Raw genomic sequence first — 19003 nt, 5'->3', positions numbered from 1 at the left:
ACACTAAGTTTCGGAACCGAAATTGCCTCTCCCCCCTGGCTTACTTGTGGGTGCAAAAACAGAAAACAAAAATGAAAGAACACAATGAACATTGGGTAAGGCAAACGAAACGCAACACTGAGGTACGAAATTGCCGTCAGTTTTAGCTTTGCTTTCATGACTGACAAGAACCATCCACAACAATATAGCTGTGTGAGAGTTCATGGTTCTTGATATTTATACAGAACCATCAACTCTCACGCAGCTATTTTGTTGTGGACCTGATACCCTTATCATTATTTTGGACACGGAAAACTGCGGACATTATTATTATTATTATTATTATTATTTATTATTATTATTATTATTATTATTATATTAAGGGGTGTGGAAACCTAGTACCCTTCTTTCAGAATAGAGCACCTACATTTGATAACAAGAGAGAATAGGCAAATAAACAACAGAACAAATGAGTACTTACTTAAAAACAAACTAATAACAATGCCCTAGACGATTCAGTTCCTCGTGAAATGTGACACAGTCCTAAAATAGTTTGCCTGAACTCAGCCGAGCCATTGCAAGCTTCACCAATCCGATCATAGATGGCGCTGATGGTGGATCGTGGTCGACACTTTAAATGTTGGTATAAAGCGAAGAGGGAAATTGGCTGATATTGTCAATGGCGGCCTCGCGTGTCGAATAATTATGAAGCACAATGGGTTTTCATAAGAGCAATAAAACTGGAGATAATGGGGGTCTGACATGTCACGTACCGCGTAGATAAGAGAGGTCCGGTATGGAAATCCTACCCCAAGTGCGGACGAATAAAGCGGTGGATAAAATGTCCGTGTCATAGAATTGAAGGCCCACAAAAAGGTTGAACATTATATATATATATATATCTATATATATATATATAATATATATATATATATATATATATATATATATATATATATATATATATATATATGTGTGTGTGTGTGTGTGTGTGTGTGTGTGCGTGTGTGTGTGTGTGTGTATAATATCACTTTCCTGTTTCAATGTATAATTAAGATCTTGAGTCTTGCAATCCCAGCCGACGTCAGCCGGTGCTGGTCGGCAAAACCTTCGCATACTGGAGAGAACAATGACAGGATCTCGTAAGAACAGAAGTCAGACAAAACAGTCTTGTCTGGTCCAGGATTTATTCGTCCTTGGCCAGAAAGTCTCCTCATTCTTGAGGCCTTCCTCTGTATTACTTATATATGGGCATCCACCTTTTTCCTATTTGCTGTTAACTATGGGCATGCGCTGTATGTTACTTTACTTGTTTTCTGTATATTTAGTTGTTTGTATAACAGGTGGCCTATATCCTTTGTATGCTATAAATCATATCGATATAGTTCAGTCATTGAATCATCACTTGATTATTTGCATAAACAAAATTTGTGAAGACCCGAAACTGTGCTCCTGGTCAGAGTACGAAAAACTGATACATTTTCACTATATTCGCCATGGAATAAATATTTCAACTATAGTCTTTTCTACATTTCATAAACTACAGAGAGAAATAATAATATGTTCGTCTGTCCTTTGTTGAATGTGAATGCCAGATAATAGAGGGACGAAAAGAATAACAGAAAAGCCCCTAGAGATTGACATTCTCATTATATGTCCTGCCCATTTCTCTTTCTTACTTGTTTTTAGAATATCCTCTACTTAATTTGAAACGGGAACGAGGTCAGTGTGATTATATGATTATACCCATTGGCGGCAGTAAAGGTTAAAGAAAGGATTATATATATATATATATATATATATATATATATATATATATATATATATATATATATATATATATATATATATGACGGCAAAATATTTCTTGTTAAAACAGAATGCCATCTAATAAAATGAGCCTATGATTCACAAAAAAGTAGAAAATAAATGCTATATTCCAGTCACTATATATATAAATATATATATATATATATATATATATATATATAATATATATATATATATATATATATATATATATATATATATATATATAGCTTGATGATAAATAACAGTGCCAAGACCAGGAAGAACATTCTTTATTTAACGAGCTTTCGAGGTTCAAAACCTCATCTTCAGGCTGAAAAAATGACAAGGATGAGAAATCACTAAAAATTACATTAAAATGAATTGTCTTATTAAAAGCTTCAGTAAAAACATAAAATAAACGAAGAATACATACATACTAAAAATTACGATAAAGCTAAAAAAACGCAAAACATACAAAAACAGAAATAAAAATGAAAATAATATGAAAGGTAAACAAACTACCCTCAAAATAAATGGCTAACGACCCACTTTGTGTACCTACTATGAAACTATATGATCGCTGGTTGAATACCGGACGAGTTGTTGTTCAATTCCGGTTTCATTTTTTTAATAAACAGCGACTCTGAAATTAAAAGGTCCTCAGTCTATTTGAGCAAAAAGACAGTATTCTAAAATCTAGGTGAATGAAAGGATGGTCCTGTGCTAAAAAGGTGGTTTAGAAAGAGGAAACCTAGTTCTAACGGAAGACCTCTGTGTTCCAAAATTATGTGTCTAAGCCAGCGGGAACTGGATCCCACGTATCGCAGACCACACTGCGAACAGGTAAACAAGTAAAGGACACTCGAATTAAGGTCCACAGGAAGAGCAGGCTTCTCCCTCAAAAGTGATCCTACAGTAAAAGGGTTAGTAAAAACAAACCTGAAACTAACTTGAGGAAAACTGTGCTTAAGTATTTCTTGTAACTTTTTTCGTACCAAGTAGCTACTATGACCAAGGAAAGGCAATTTAATATACTTTACATCTTTACTAGCAGTACTGTACACCGGTCTGGGACAAAATTTCTCATCTAGAAAATTTTTCAGAACTTTGTAAAAGACGAATACGGGATAAGAATTTTCGGATAAATAATTCTGGAGGAAGACCATGTCTTGATGAAATACATTAAAATCACAGCAGACATTGTAAGCTCTATTTATCATAGTACGTATTGAATTAATTTTAAACAACTTTGGTGAAAAACTAAGATAATTTAATCCCAGTAAAAGTACTTTTCCTATAAACGGAAGTCTCAAATTTACCTCTATTTCTGTGTACCTGAACATCTAAAAATGACAACAAATTATCTTGTTCTGTCTCACAAGTAAAAGTAATATTAGGATGACGAGAATTAAAATATTCAAAAATAAATCAACGTGTGAACGTTCCTTAAACACAAGGAAAGTATCATCCACGTACCTTCGATATACAACGGTTTGAAAGTAACAGGGCATTCAGACATCCAAATCTTTTCACAATAACCCATGAAACAATCGGCATATACAGGTCCAAGGGAATTTCCCATAGCAACTCATCTATTTGATTATATAATTTACCATCAAAAGTAAAATGCCATCAGTTGTAGCCAATTGTAATAATTTTCGCAAATCTACTTTACTAGTCCGAAATTGTTAAGTGGTTTTCACATATATTATTAAGAATATTGTCAGTAGTTTCTTTTAATGGAATATTCGTGAAAAGAGAGGTTACATCAAAACTAGCCATTACAACATCTTGGTTAAAATCGAAAGAACAATTCTTTGACAAACTTGGAAGAATTTGGGACATTAAACTCACTAAAAGTTAAAGGTTTTAAAACTGGAACCAGAAACTTTGACAAGTAATAGCTAAAAGTGCCAATTGAGGAAATAATGGGTCTCAATGGGTTTCCTATTTTATGAACCTTAGGTAGACCATACATGTAACCGGGCTTTGACCCTGAAGCAAATAAATTACTATAGGTAACTTCCCCAATCTTATCCCTTAAACTTCTTAACATCCTATTTAATTTGTCTTCTAATTTCAAAATGTGACTCGCAATATCTACATTTAACAACCTAAATTTTGTATTGTCAGAGAGTATTTCATTCATTTTATCTAAATAATCAGACCTATTCATCAATACAACACCCCTACCTTTATCTGGCTTTGTAATAACAATACTATCATCGTTCTTAAGATTGCGTAAAATATTGATTCTGTCTTTATTTTAACTGATTGTCACCCTCTTTCTACGATTAAAATTTTGAAAGGTCTCATTTGCAATTACAGAAATTTTGTTAAAAATAGAAATAAGGGTTTCACTACCACAAATGTCACAGTTTTTCTTAAAGTTGAACACAGTTTTTTCAAAACTTAAAAAGTACTTAAAGAAATTGAATTTCATGGGAATCAAGGCAAACTCAAGAACCAAGAGAAAGAACATCCTTTTCCTCTTTTGTTAAATTTCTGTTAGAAAGATTAAAAATTACTTTACTACTATCTATTTTCTTATTACTAGATAGTAGTAAGTAATTTCCAAGTAGCCGCCCAATTACTGAGACTATATATATATATATATATATATATATATATATATATATATATATATATATATATATATATATATATATATATATATATATATATATATATATATATATATATATATATATATATATATATATATATATATATATATATATATATATATATATATATATATATTAAGTAAAATATTGCCCCATTCCCGCTGTGTAATCAAACATTATAATAATTCTGGATAGCTCTCTCTCTCTCTCTCTCTCTCTGCTTGTGTATCCCTAAGAAGTCCGGACAATTTCTCCCCAATTTCCGGAACAGCGTAATCACAGGCTTCCCCCAAACTCGGTTTCTATTTCCAATTAGGCGCAGCAAATCACACGTATCTTGGTGTAATCAATTTCGAGCTCCTAATATCTCGAGTGGCCGGCTGGCACGATATCTATTTTAGAATAAAACAGAGCTTTTCAAATGATTTATACCGCTTTTTTCCCCTGAAACTATGTTTCTTTTAAGGTCTTGGATGATGTGTTTGGATATGATAGTAACATTATCATCATTCTCTTTAGTTATATCATATCTCAACTTGCTCTTGTTTCAGAAGAAATTATTTCGAAAGATTTATAGAAAATAAATAGCACTTATTGTTCATTTCTCTCGGTCCAGTTCAGAGAAATTTCGATACTGAAAGTTAATGGCATTCGACAGCCAATTCCTATTGGGGCTAGTTTTGATATTTATCTTTTCTTGCGGCACACCTTCCTTTCATTCTTTCATTCTTCCTCTCCTCATCTGCGATTTCCTTTTCCCTCGGCCTTTGACTTAATCAGGCAATCAGACTTCAACCTCAACCTAAACCATAACACCTTAAATATGATTGCCTGAATGCCGACGGGTAAACCACATTTCCCAAGCATCTGAGATGTCAAGACCTGCCGTGGCTTATGATCTCAAATCAATCTGCTGCCGAGGCTCTGATATATCCGCTCCCAAGGGCTGTGGTTAATTGATTTATTATTTAATTCCTGTACCTTTTACGGATGATCAACCTCTTTAGACGCTGTCTGTTCTTCATACCAAAAGTGTCTCTTGTTAACTTAACCTATTTTGGGTTTTTGAGTTTAATTGATGGAATTATCGATTGGCGGCATTCAGTGACTTGAAAATCTGTGGGTAATCATAGAGAGAGAGAGAGAGAGAGAGAGAGAGAGAGAGAGAGAGAGAGATTAAATCGTCAAACAGCTTAATGGCTTCCAAATACGAGCCGATATTATTTATACAAATTTGAGTCCACTCCTCAGTCGTAACATATTATTATTATTATTATTATTATTATTATTATTATTATTATTATTATTTTTTTTTTTTTTTTATTTTTTTTTTTTTTGCTCTATCACAGTCCTCCAATTCGACTGAGTGGTATTTATAGTGTGGGGTTCCGGTTGCATCCTGCCTCCTTAGGAGGTTGCTGGTTGGCTGTCCTCTTCGTGGGCGGAGCCTCATCCTTATTGGTGATGGTGGAGGTCCCCTCGAAGGGCGTGCTACCAGGTCGTCCTCAGGGCGAGAGCTTGAGCTTCGATCACCTTCAGGGTTACTAGGGACGTCCTCAAGATGAGAGCTAATGCTTCTATCATCCTCAGGATCCCTCTGGTGCGATGGTCGTTGTGGGGCGGTGTCTGCTGCTCTCCTGACGGCGGTGGGGAGGAGGAAGGTCTCCTGTGTGACGTTCAAACTGGGCTTCTCCCTCCCGATGTGCAGCGCTTCTAAGATTCGCAAACGACGTAGATCGGGTGCTTGGTCGATAACCTCGAAGTTACCGACGATGTCGCTGCGGCGGATTCTTTTATTATGTGCAGTCCTTGCATGATTAATACTGCTCCTTCCTGCGCGTGACAGGAGATCCTCTTGGAGAGGCGCATTGACGTCATCCCGATGTAAGTTCCTAGGCATCCTCGGATTGGGCACGTGTATCTGTAAATGACGTTCGTCTTCTTCAAGGGATCCTGCAACGGTGCGGGGTTATTCTTCATAATAAGACTGCATGTTTTTTTTACTTGTATAAAATATGATCAAGTTGATCTGCTTGTTGTTGTCGGTCGGGGAAACGTGATTCCTGATTATTTCCCGTAGGGCTCGCTCGTCTTCTTTATATCGCCGATGGAAGGTGCCCTTGTAGAAAAAATTAATTTTCTGCTGGGGGTCTTGGCGGGGTTCTTGTAGGTACCATTTTTCCATGCTCTTCCTGAAGACGTTCTGGATGCTTCGGTTGGTGTGTTCGTTGTTTACTTCTATGAGATTCAGGACCTCTGTAACACGGTTTTTTGGACTTTGCTCCTTGTCAAAACATGGGATGTAGCTGAAAGTTGACATATGTATATTTTACAACCACACATTTTATCAGCATTATCAATAACCTAAACCCGATAGTTTCAATTTTTATAGAGTAAAAATGATCTAGCCGACGCCATGGCCAATGATTACGAGCCAAGAGTCGAAAAACATTCATTACGTAAGCAAAGTAAACACCTTCTGACGAAATGTTGCCCCGCCCATCCACTAGACAGAAACCCATTCACCTTGTTCCATCGGCTCTGAAACCCAAAGACTTTATGAATGGCGGAACGATACATAGATGTGGGTGGGATATCTGTGCTAGCGTAGTAATACTACTGTAGCAGTAGTGCCGCAACAGTATATGCGTAATATACATGAATTAAACGTTTAGGCCAACTGCTGGGATCCTTGAGGATCATTTAGCACTTCTTACAACGACTCGAAAAATGAGTTTTGCCAGAAGTTAAATTTTGTAATCCAACAATGCCCATGATAGCCTTCAGTGTTATCCTGATTTATAACGAGGCCAAAGTGGGTGGAGCCTCATGAAGTTATCATTCTGACGATAATTACTGGTGAAGGTTTAAAGCCAAAATACGGTACCGGCTATTTTTTTTCAGTAAATAGGTAGATAGCCAATAAATAAAAATTGCTTGACATTGGATATAGCCAGTGTATCAAATCAAGCTTGTCTACTATGTTTTTGAAAATTACCAACTATTCCCTACATCTTGTCAATCTGATTGTGACCTATAAAGTAGACCCTGTAATTTCTTAGGAAACTTATTTTGGTAGTTAGACTAATAATGAAGGTTTTGTATTTATTAACATATTTTGTTGGTTTGTTCATTATGACAATTATCAGTGGAGAAGTTTCAGAGTTCATAAAGGTGTGCTGCTTTGCTTGTATTGAAATTTGTTTGTCATTGTTGCCAGAGGTATAGCCTTCGTTACGTATAGCCAATCATCCATCGAGAAAGAGGGAAGAAATGCTGTCATAAGTTACGTAACGAGTGCGTTCGAAACCTTTTCTCTGAGTAAGTTGGCCCGTCCTCAAATAAAGTCACTTTTACATTGTAAGTACCAAATTTATTCAACCTACGTAATGCAGAATGCAGTCAAAATTTATGTGTACATATAATGTGTATTCTGAATAAGCGTTATATTTATGAAATGCATAGATAAAAAGTTTATTGCGAAAAAACCGTGTTACAGAGGCCCTGAATCTCATAGTAGGACCTGGGCTGCACGTTCCATCTCCTTATGGGTGTCTGCCCATGTTGAACAATGAGAAAGAGCTCTCCTGACGTAGGCGCTGATGGTGGTGTCCTTATAGCGTCAGGGCATTCACTCTCGCCGTTCAGACACATTCCCAGGTTCGTGGGCTTCGTGTAAACCCTTGTAGCGAACGCACCCTCCTTCTGTTCAACCAGGACGTCCAGGAAGGGAAGACGGCCATCACGGCTATATTCGATGGTAAATCGTAAACGGCAGGAACGAGGGAGGAGATCGAGGAAATACGTCAAGCTTTCCATACCCACAGCCCTTTACGATTTACCATTATTATTATTATTATTATTATTATTATTATTATTATTATTATTATTATTATTATTATTATTATTAAAGTCGGGAGAATATTTGCATTGTCAAGTAGGAAATAACATGAATGATATTGAAGATAAATCTAGAAATAAGCAAAGATATGCATACATGATAGACTATAAAATCTCTCTCTCTCTCTCTCTCTCTCTCTCTCTCTCTCTCTCTCTAAGCGTATGCCAAACGCAAAAACAAGTGTATATTGAAACAAACTTCGAGTTGCTCAATACAATTATTCACATACACGCACCGTTGTACACCCTTCAAGTAGTCTGCCTCTACAACTTGAGAAAGCTAGTGGGCGTCAATATAAGAACCTTGATATTTCTCTCGTTAAAAAAGAAACACGCACAGGAATACTGTCTTCTTCTCCTTCTTCTTCTTCTTCTTCTTTCTTATGATTTAATGGAAACCTTTGATGACCTGGAAGGGAGGGGGTGGGGAAGGTGAGGGGGCGGGGGGGGGGGGGGGGGGGGGGGGTGTGGGGGGGGCGTTTGTTTGGGGAATGGACGAGTGGTGGATGTAGGGAAGCGGGGATTGGGTAAAGAACGTGACACGAAAGAAAAGAACTAACAACCTCTTTTTATTTTTTTTTTTGTACATATAGGAGAGAGAGAGAGAGAGAGAGAGAGAGAGAGAGAGAGAGAGAAGAGATAGAGGAGAGAGACGTACAGTGACACAACTCAGTTGTAATCTAAAACAAAAGTGGATTTACCTGTATGTAAAGAAGGTGCATGCGTATGTGTATATATGTGTGTGTATGTGTGTTGAGAGATGAGAGTAAAGTAACACAACTCAGTTGTATCTAAAACAAAAGTGGATTTACTTGTATGTAAAGAAAGTGTATACGTATGTGTATGTCTGTGTGTGAGAGAGAGAGAGAGAGAGAGAGAGAGAGAGAGAGAGAGAGAGAGAGAGAGAGGTTCATACAGGTAAAGCTAATTATTACAATTTCCACACACCCAGTCCTTAGCGTTAATGACGAACGATCAGTAATTTATGCAATTAGCGGTGCTTACACGTTTCCAAAGGTAGTACCTGGCTTAGCTGAAACAGCAAGAAGCCTCGCAATTTGACCCAATAAGATTTTCAAGTCTTTTTTTTCAATATTGAGCCGCAGGATATTTTACATAGTTTCTTTTCATTTCATATTGGAATGATCAATCTCTTCAGATCTGTAATTTGTAACGATTAAAAGTAATTTATGCGCTGCTGAGGGGAAGGGGATGTATATGGAAACATCTAATCTTGGAAACATATACATGATAAATAATCATAATTTAATATGTTTGTCTTATGAACCAATGTTCGCTGTTTTCTATTTATACATTTATTTATTTATTTCGTTGAAAGAATAACAACAACATGCTTTTTTCAACGGTATTTGAACAAGGAGATTCTCTATAACTGAGAACCAAGTAAAAGTTCTACAGAGATCTTGTCGCAAGCCAGTATACCAGTATTCGACCAGTGGACAGGGCAAAGACCTTATAGACTTGGACCAACAATGTAAGTATTTTCATAACATATCCGTTCGACTGGTAAGACTCTTCGAAACGCAGACCTAAATGACTGAGAGGACTCTTCGAAATAGATCTATTGGACTGAATGGAATCTTTGAAACTCAGATCTATTGGACTGACTGTACTCTTTGAAACAGATCTATTGGACTGACATGACTTTTCAGAGCTGATCTAATGGACTGACTGAACTCTGAAACACAGATCTATTGGTCTGACAGGATTCTTCGAAATAGATCTATTGGACTGACTGAACTCATTGAAACAGATCTATTTGACTAACAGGACTGACAGAAATCTTTGAAACTCTTCGAAGCAGATCTATTCGACTGACAAAACTCTTCAAAACACAGATATATTTGACTGACAGGGCTCTTGTAAACAGAGCTATTGGACTGACAGGACTCTTCGAAAAAATCTATTGGACTGACAGAACTCCTTAAAGCACATCTACTGGACTGACAAGACTCTCCAAAACTCAGATCTACTGGAATGACAGGACTCTTAGGAACACAGATCTATTGCACTGAAAGGACTCTTTGCAACAAAGATCTATTGGCATGACAGGGCTCTTCACAATAGAACTATTGGAATGACAGACTCGTTAGAGCACATCTACTGGACTGACAGGAGAGTGAGAGAATATCAAACTGATATAGAAATGCAATAAAAGTATTGCAGAGAGAAAATGTCACTCTGCTCCTCTTACCTACACAATGTGAACCATCCCAACCAAACACAGGGTGACAAGAACAGACGAAGCCGAATAAAGTGTCCGTGCAAATGGCTTGACGAACACAGTTGTGGCTTCCTTCTGAACACTTATCTGTAGGACAACGACAGCAATCTTGTAATGACTGAGTCACTTAGTAACTGATCATATTTTAGAATACTAGGCTTACTCGCTCACTTAAAAATTAATGAAACCATATTCATCTTGAGTAAAGATTGCAAATGCCCGTAATGTATTCAGTTGATTTGGATCATAAGTAAGTTACCAATACAAGTTTTCCATTTATATTCCGAAGACTACACTCCATATGACATGAGTTTTGTTCATTTCTACATTATAACACTGGAATCAATCAGTATACTTCTCACTAATTCCTGCAAGTTTCAATAAAGACACGAATCTACATATTTCCTGCTGAAACGGCGATGCCAATTCTAGTTGTCCTGAAGAGAGAGAGAGAGAGAGAGAGAGAGAAGAGGGGGGTGGGGAACAATGCCGTGAGCAGGGACATCTATCACTTACTGTTGCAAGAATGATAAATGATTCAGATGAAGAATATAGGTCATATAAAAAAAGAAGTTGTTGCTCTCCAATGGTGAAGTTAATTTGTATGTTGAGAATAATCATCAGTATCAACTGAGAGCTTACATACTTGTCTTTGAGATTTCTTCAAAGTCATCCAAGTCATTCACATTGAGACACTGTCCAATCTCTCGGTCGAGCTCTGAAGTGTACAGGACATAACTGAGAAAATGGTGATCATAATTCTTCGGGAGAGATTTCAAGCAAATAATACTGGCATTAGATGAAAAGTTTTCTTAATCAATGGCGAGCTTTTCCACTGTTAATGTTACAGGTCTTCATATAAAAAAGTGGTTAGTGATAAGGTTTTGTAACGCGTAGAAAATGTAATAACATTCCTTCCCACGTATGTGAGATTCTGTATTCAGTCTTATCCAGAAATGAAAGCATAAAGTTGGTTATTCAAATGAGGGTCTTCATGAAGATTTAGCTCTTCTTTAAATATTACTCTCATTGCAATTTAGTGTCTTCCGTTATTGTTTTCATGAGTTGACATATTATGACCAAAATTTCAGATTATTTCATATACTATGTACTTACTTTGTAAAGAATCCTGGTTGTTTGTTACGGTACCTTGGCTGACATTAAGAGCAACGGGGTTCATTTGATGAAGCGTGAAGATTCATAAAGAATGGAAATCAAACTTGGAAAGAAAAGAGGCGAATATTACCTTGAAGTTTGTTCTCAACAAGTTTCAGTTTCTCCTGCATTTCTGGAAAGATAAATTATTACTTGAAAATTAATATGGGTCTTTATTTTTAAAATATTCCTCTTAATGCATGGACTGTATATATATGCCCTTCTCTAAAATACATGGGACATAACACAAGAGTGTGTGAATATCATAGTTAGCGTCCGAATCCCTTTTGATAAATTGAACTGTGCAATGAAAACTACTGAATCCTCTTACTGAAAATTCCTAAAAAGATATCCGAGACTTTGATCTTTCATGAACGCTGCAACTCTAAGTTATGGAATGAAATGAGTACGCTAAAACAAAAGCACAAATAAAAAAAGTCCAGAAAGTGGAAAGGTAGACACAAAATGGGAGAGGAATTTGGAAAGGATTGGGTGACATTTCCTAATACCGAATACGACCTCATTTATCAGGGTAATTAGGTCATCATTTCTGGTGAATGTGAGTGACTTTTTTCTTAGCAGGGGCAGAATTAAGTTTAATACGAGATATTCATGAAGGTTATAAGGAACTGATATCCTATGCAATACGCGTTTCCACTGAAATTTTATATGCTGAAATTATCAGGAAATTAAGACGTCCGTGTCTCCATGTCTGGCCATTATGAATTCCTGCATTTTGAGACCTGCCAGGAATTATCTGCCAAAGATCCTCAAATATTGAAAGAAAAATAGCGATCACTTGGTAACGCCTTTTATGTATTAAAGATAAATGAAAAGAAGAACACTGGAAAAACTACCTTCAAAAGTAAGATATATTTACTCTAACTGGAAGGTAAGAATATTAAAAAAGGGAAATGTGAAAAGTAAGATTAGTTAATCTTGATTCAAAAATGACAAAAGTAGTGGTGTCACTGGTATGTCGAATTGGACATGAATTTCTGCTCCATCCATCAACTTGTCCAATCTTTCATTTTGCTTCTGGTGCTGTCGTTCATATCCTGAAGGGAAGTAATAAATGACTTGCAACAACAAGCCTCAAAGGCACTCATGGAAGGCTAGCTCTGTAGCAAACATCCCCCATGTGAGTGATCATGAGTGAAAATTGAGGTCATCAAATGAATAAAGATCCTTAACCAACAAATAATCACATACACATGGAAACTAACTGTAAAGGTCAGAAAAAGTAGGAAAATTATGCATGGTGCAAAGAGTTTTTTTTTTTTTTTTTTTTTTTTATCATATCGTCTCTTCAGAAAATAGGTGAATATCACTGCAGCCTGTAACAGTTTAAACAGTGAAGATTCTTGTTATGAGGTTGTTTGTGACAATGCAGCTTCTCAAAGGAATGCGACCGTGGATACACTGGTTCTTAGGGGAAACTTACATATTTGTTAGAATAAATGACATGGCGTATTACTATTTTATAGGCAACTATTTAGTTTAGCTGCCTCTCTGACAACACCAGCAGCTGGCCTTCTCCTGGTGGCTGGAACATTCTTCATTCCTCAGCTGGTAGAAATCAGATACTAAAAGAATTCCAGCACTGGCCTGCCACAGTGGTATTTTAAGCCCCCAAAAATATCAAAGAGTAGCACTAGTGTTGGTCTGCTCGCATAAACAAATTTTTTTCTGGAGGCAACTCTGTTATATATCTGATATTCCACACACGAATAAAAAGCAAAAAATACTCCGTAATATGAAATGAAAATAAATTAAAACATAATTGACTATGTAAATAAGACTACTGTATCGGAAGAAAAGTTTATAGCAAGAAGAAACTGTAAGGTTATCATAAAGCAGTTTTGAGAAATTCCTGAGTCAACCATACCACTTGGTGAAGCCGGTACACCATGCAAGGCAAAAGAAGCCACCAAGCAGGACTCCCTCCGTCCCTCCCTCCCTCTCCTCCCTCCCACATCAACGAGAGGAGGAGAGAAAGTCACGAAAGAAAAATAGAGAATGAAAAGAAGCAAGTTCGGAGGAATCAGCCAAGCAACTCAGTCTCCAACGTGCCTCCATGACAAATCTTGGCCAAAGGATATGATATCAGAATCAAAGTGAACTTGAATAATTATTCTCTCAAGCAAACGGAGAGGGCTAAGAACGTGGAAGGCCAGCGCATAGAAGCTGTATATACACTATACAGGTCAATGAAATAAGTCAAGAAATGAATTAAAAATGATCACATTAAGGGTGATTGTAGCATGCGTACGAAAATTCAATATGATTTCCGTGTTTATCAAAACCATATACTATAAAAATATTGACATTACAACTCTCCCCCCCAAAAAAAAGTAATTCAGTCCTAATTCTTAGTATGAAGGGACACCGAGTGTCAAAGAGTTGTGGCAATAACGTTGCCCTTCAGCTTGTCCAAAACCGTTCTTAGCGTCATGTTAACTTGTCTTACTTCTGCGATGAGAACATCTTTGTTATCTGGCAGCAGGCAAAATTCAAACCTGCCAGGAAGACGATGACAATAATTGTACGATTCATTTCTCTGGAGACGAAACTCATTGAGTGCCTCTTCTTTGCAGCCCTGGGTCTTTATACACTCAATCCTCACGAGGAACCATTGGTGAAGACGCATGGCCGAATCCACTGTTCAAGAACCTTGACTCTCTTTACCAAACCAGACTTCAAATTGGATGACTAATGGGGAATGTGCTTCACCGGTTCTGTTATTATGGCCTGATGACCGAGAAGTTTGCAAGAACTCGACAGTGTCATGGACTCATGATAACACTTACCGAGTGCCATTATGAGACAACTTCTCCGTTGCTCCTCGATTTTGAAGGATAAAGGAAAATGAAAACAAAGATGAAGTTGATGGCATAGTTATGGCAATGGCTTTTATAAGAGAGAAATCAGAGATAATAAGTTGCCTTTATATTTCAAGATATTTAGTTATAAATCCTTTAACAATGTCATATATTGCTTGATCACACGTAACTATTGTATTTTCTTGGCCAAGTTTTTCAGTTACCCTGATAAAGTAATCTAGTGATACATGCACAACATCAGGTTTCGTTGGAGATTCTGGAGAGGTTGGGCCATAGGCAATTACAGTTTTGGATTTTGTGTCACCAATCCCTTCAAAAAATTTATTCCAATATATCGATTTTATTCCCTCTTGTTCTGCATGAATCCTAGTCAGTGACCAAACAAATTTGTCATCATCTAACAAGATGTCTTTGAGCTTTGCTTCAAACCCATGACTGACTAGTGGCATGTTTGGTGATAAAGCTATGTCCTAATGATAAGTGACTCTCGCTTTCCAAAGAGGATCCATTTCTAACTGCTGTCAATTCCGTTTTTGGCATTTAATCTGAAGTACAAAGGATTTTTATTATAGTTTTCTCCCATAGAGGTCCACTATTTATAATTTGATTATCTTCTTATCAATCTGAAGTATATACAAAAGATAAAAACAAATTCTATTGAGAAAAAACTGAGTTTCAAGCTATCTGAAATTTTTTATTCTTACTCAAAATCGCCTTTTAGATAGAAAATTTTTAGTAAATCTTATTTAGCAAATTATATATAAATTTTTAATTTTATATACGTTATCTACAATACAGTCGCCAATGGGGGGCGGGGGTAAATTTGGACTTGATTTTAAGAAAACCGTGTATTTTTCCGTTAAATGCTTTAGAAAAGGCATTGAAAAGTATCTTACTTTCTGAGATACCTTAGACATCCCTCTTAACAACTTAAGACACTACAAAAAGTTTATATGATGGGTCCAACAAAACTTCATTTTTTGCACGATAGCCTAAGTTGCTCCCTGACTATAATTTCATTGGCAACATTTATTAGATATTCTATGAATTTCTGTGAATTTATATTTTTAGACTTCCATATCGAAATGCTTTATTTTTCCAACCGGCTTTTCTTTTGTCGTTTTGCATCAACTTTATTCATGCTATCATTTTCTATTTTAAATTCCTTTTTTTTACGATTCGATGGATGAAAGTTTTCGAATTTTCCTCTCAGAATTCTTTTACCAAACGAGATCACATGAACAGATAAAGTGAACGAAACAGAATAAATTTAAATAGAAATGCAAACGAATATGAAAATCAAAATAAGCTGTAAAAATTCTGAATGGAATGGTGAAGTGAAAGGCATCACTCTCTTGTCTTAGCAGAGCAGAGGATAAACACCTCATCGTACCTTTACATTCACTCACTCGATGTAACAACAGTGCCCCTGGCACTGATTCTCAATGAACTGATTCATATGCACGACTTACTCTGGTTTGTTGCCCTCGGATATCCACATCTCTATCATTTTTTTTCCTTTGCCACGTGTGTATCATTTTCTCGTGATTATTATTATTATTGTTAAGAAATATACACAATTATATATTAAAAATACATTTCTATGTAAAAATGTAATAATTACATTTTAACGTTACACTGATGAGGAACACCGTTCAGGTGTTCGAAAGTCTTTGTTCTATTTTTACATAGAAATATTAACATTATTATTATTATTATTATTATTATTATTATTATTCATTATTATTATTATTATTATTATTATTATTTAGTAGATGAAACCAACAGGGGTCACTGATTTGAAATTCAAGCTTCCGAAAGAATATGGTGTACATTAGGAAGAAGTAAGGGGAAATAAAGGGAAATACAGAAAGGAAAGGGAGGATCCCACATATTAAAAGAAAAGAAAAGAAAATAAAAAATAAACAAGGTGTATCAAAACAAATAGTATTTTCGCTTGAACGTCTGAAGTATCAATTGCAAGACATCCTCAGGGAGGCTGTTCCACGGTCTAACGGTAAACATGAACTTCCGTGCGGAATCTGTTTTATTTATTCTTGAGAGAGAGAGAGAGAGAGAGAGAGAGAGACTGCCACAATTTAGGTATATGATTCCACCTTGATGTCACGAATCCGATCACGGTTCAGACGACTAGCCACAAGTTCAGGAATATGATTCCACCTTGAACTTTTATGGTCTCGATTCTTTCCTTTCCTTCGCGATGAGTGGGAGAAAATTTCATACAGCATTCTGATTGAATTCTTTTTAAATTTCTATAAAAGAAAACTATTGTGCCGGCTTTCCCTGTCTGTCTGTACGTCCGCCCTCAGATCTAAAAACTACTGAGGCTAGAGAGCTGCATTGGTATGTTGATATAGCCACCCTCCAATCATCAAACCTAACAAATTGCAGCTCTCTAGACACAGTAATTTTTATTTTATATAAGGTCAAAATTAGTCATAGCTCGTGCATCTGGCAGTGCTTGTTGGAGCCATGGGACGCACCCTCACTCCATGGCATCTGGTGAGCCACTGCAGAGCTGCCGGTCATAGCTGATGGTTTTATACAGTATTATATGCTGTACACAAAAATCGATTACGTTGGAGAAACTTCGGCTTGATTTGTACTCATTAAGTTTGACAGAAACAGGGAAAGCTCCAAGGTGCATCAAACGTCGCAGTCATTGTTTACAGGGTGTCCATAAAGTCATTCCCTGATTAAAAAAATAAATAACTTTAAAATGATTGTGGATATGACTGTACAATTTTCACATTCTGTTGAGCAATTACTAAAGATTCTTTTGTTGGCCTACAGATGTCAGTGTGACCACTTTATCCGCCAGTCAAGAATAGCAGAAACGGTGTCAAAGCAGGAGAAAGCCCAGTGTGTGTTATGGAACCACGAAACAAAATCACCTGTTGCAGTTCAACGCAAGTTCGAAAATGAGTATCGACGAGATCCACCAGATGTTAAGGCCTTAAAGACTGGTATAAAAAAAGTTTACAGGAAGATGGGGCGCCTCCATACTGGGGTTTGGTTGTTCGTAACTTTCTGGATGCAACCTTCCCAACCGCTGGATAGGGAGAGATGGCCACCACGTTCACCAGACATTACCCTTCTTGATTTTTTCTTATGGGGTTATATCAGTAGGTTCTGATACATGACAATGGTTTTGTTCCATTCAGATGTTCAAGAGTATCTACTTCCGGCTTACTAATTTACTTAACTTTGCTGGGTGCTGCTTTAACTAATCGACGTACTAAGTGTGCGTGTGAGTGTGTGTATGTGTGTGTGAAAGAGAGAGAGAGAGAGAGATTTGTAAGTAACCGTCTTCTTGTCTTTCTCTGTAAAAAGAAATGCATGGCGCAGTGCATGCATTCGTTTGCGCATCATGAAACTACAAGTATTCCACTCTCTCTCTCTCTCTCTCTCTCTCTCTCTCTCTCTAAAATGGGATATACAAAAGCGATAACAGGACTTGGGAAAGGAGGAAAAGGTGAATCTGAAATTCGGATCTCATAACCAAAACGCAGGGATTACTAAGGACAGTATTTTGCAGACATACAGAGTAGGATGTTTCCAAAAGGATCTGAAGAAACCATTGAAGGATTACACCCATGCCAAAGGGAAGGACCTCTTTCATCAGACAATCACCTGAAGCATAAAGGGGAACTCGCTGCAGAGGAGAAATCCTGAAAGGGAAAGAAAAAGATCCGCCGAGTGGCGTAACAGAACACTTGACAGAAGGAAGCGATTGAGGTCTTGACCACGGGATTATACATACATACATATTATATATAATATATATATATACTATATATATATTATACATATATATTATATATATATATTATTAGTTTTATATATAATATATAGTATATATACACGACCTTTCTTGTATTGTCAATTCCTCTTGTAAGTCAGTTTATCTGCTGAGTAAAAGACGTCGAGTCGAAAGATCTTTCAGAAACTGCGTTGTTTATTTTTCCTTCGTGGCTTATACTTTTATTTATACATATATACATATATACATATATATATATATATATATATATATATATATATATATATATATATATATGTGTGTGTGTGTGTGTGTGTGTGTGTATATACATACATATTCATAAACACATACTCATGTACGTGCTGAAAGTAACATGTTTCCTAGATCAAGTTATGCTCTCATTTCAGTTTTGATATAAAATGCAGAGGAGAATGCGAGACCAAGGACAATTACGGATCTTCTAAGTTGGAATTCCGGCAAAAGTAAAGTGAAATGAAGTGAAAGGGGCTGAAAGGCTAAGGCTATTGGAGATACGAGAGAGAGAGAGAGAGAGAGAGAGATGAAGGAGTAGAGAGAGAGAGAGAGGGAAAGAAGAGAGAGAGAGAGAGTTCCAGGAATTAGCTGATGGGAATAAACAAAACATAAACCGAGAGGGGAGGATATGACAGTTCTAAAAAAT

Source organism: Macrobrachium nipponense, chromosome 38 (genome assembly GCF_015104395.2).
Source record: "Macrobrachium nipponense isolate FS-2020 chromosome 38, ASM1510439v2, whole genome shotgun sequence".
Lineage (NCBI taxonomy): Eukaryota > Metazoa > Arthropoda > Malacostraca > Decapoda > Palaemonidae > Macrobrachium > Macrobrachium nipponense.
Note: the sequence above shows the minus strand (reverse complement) of the source record.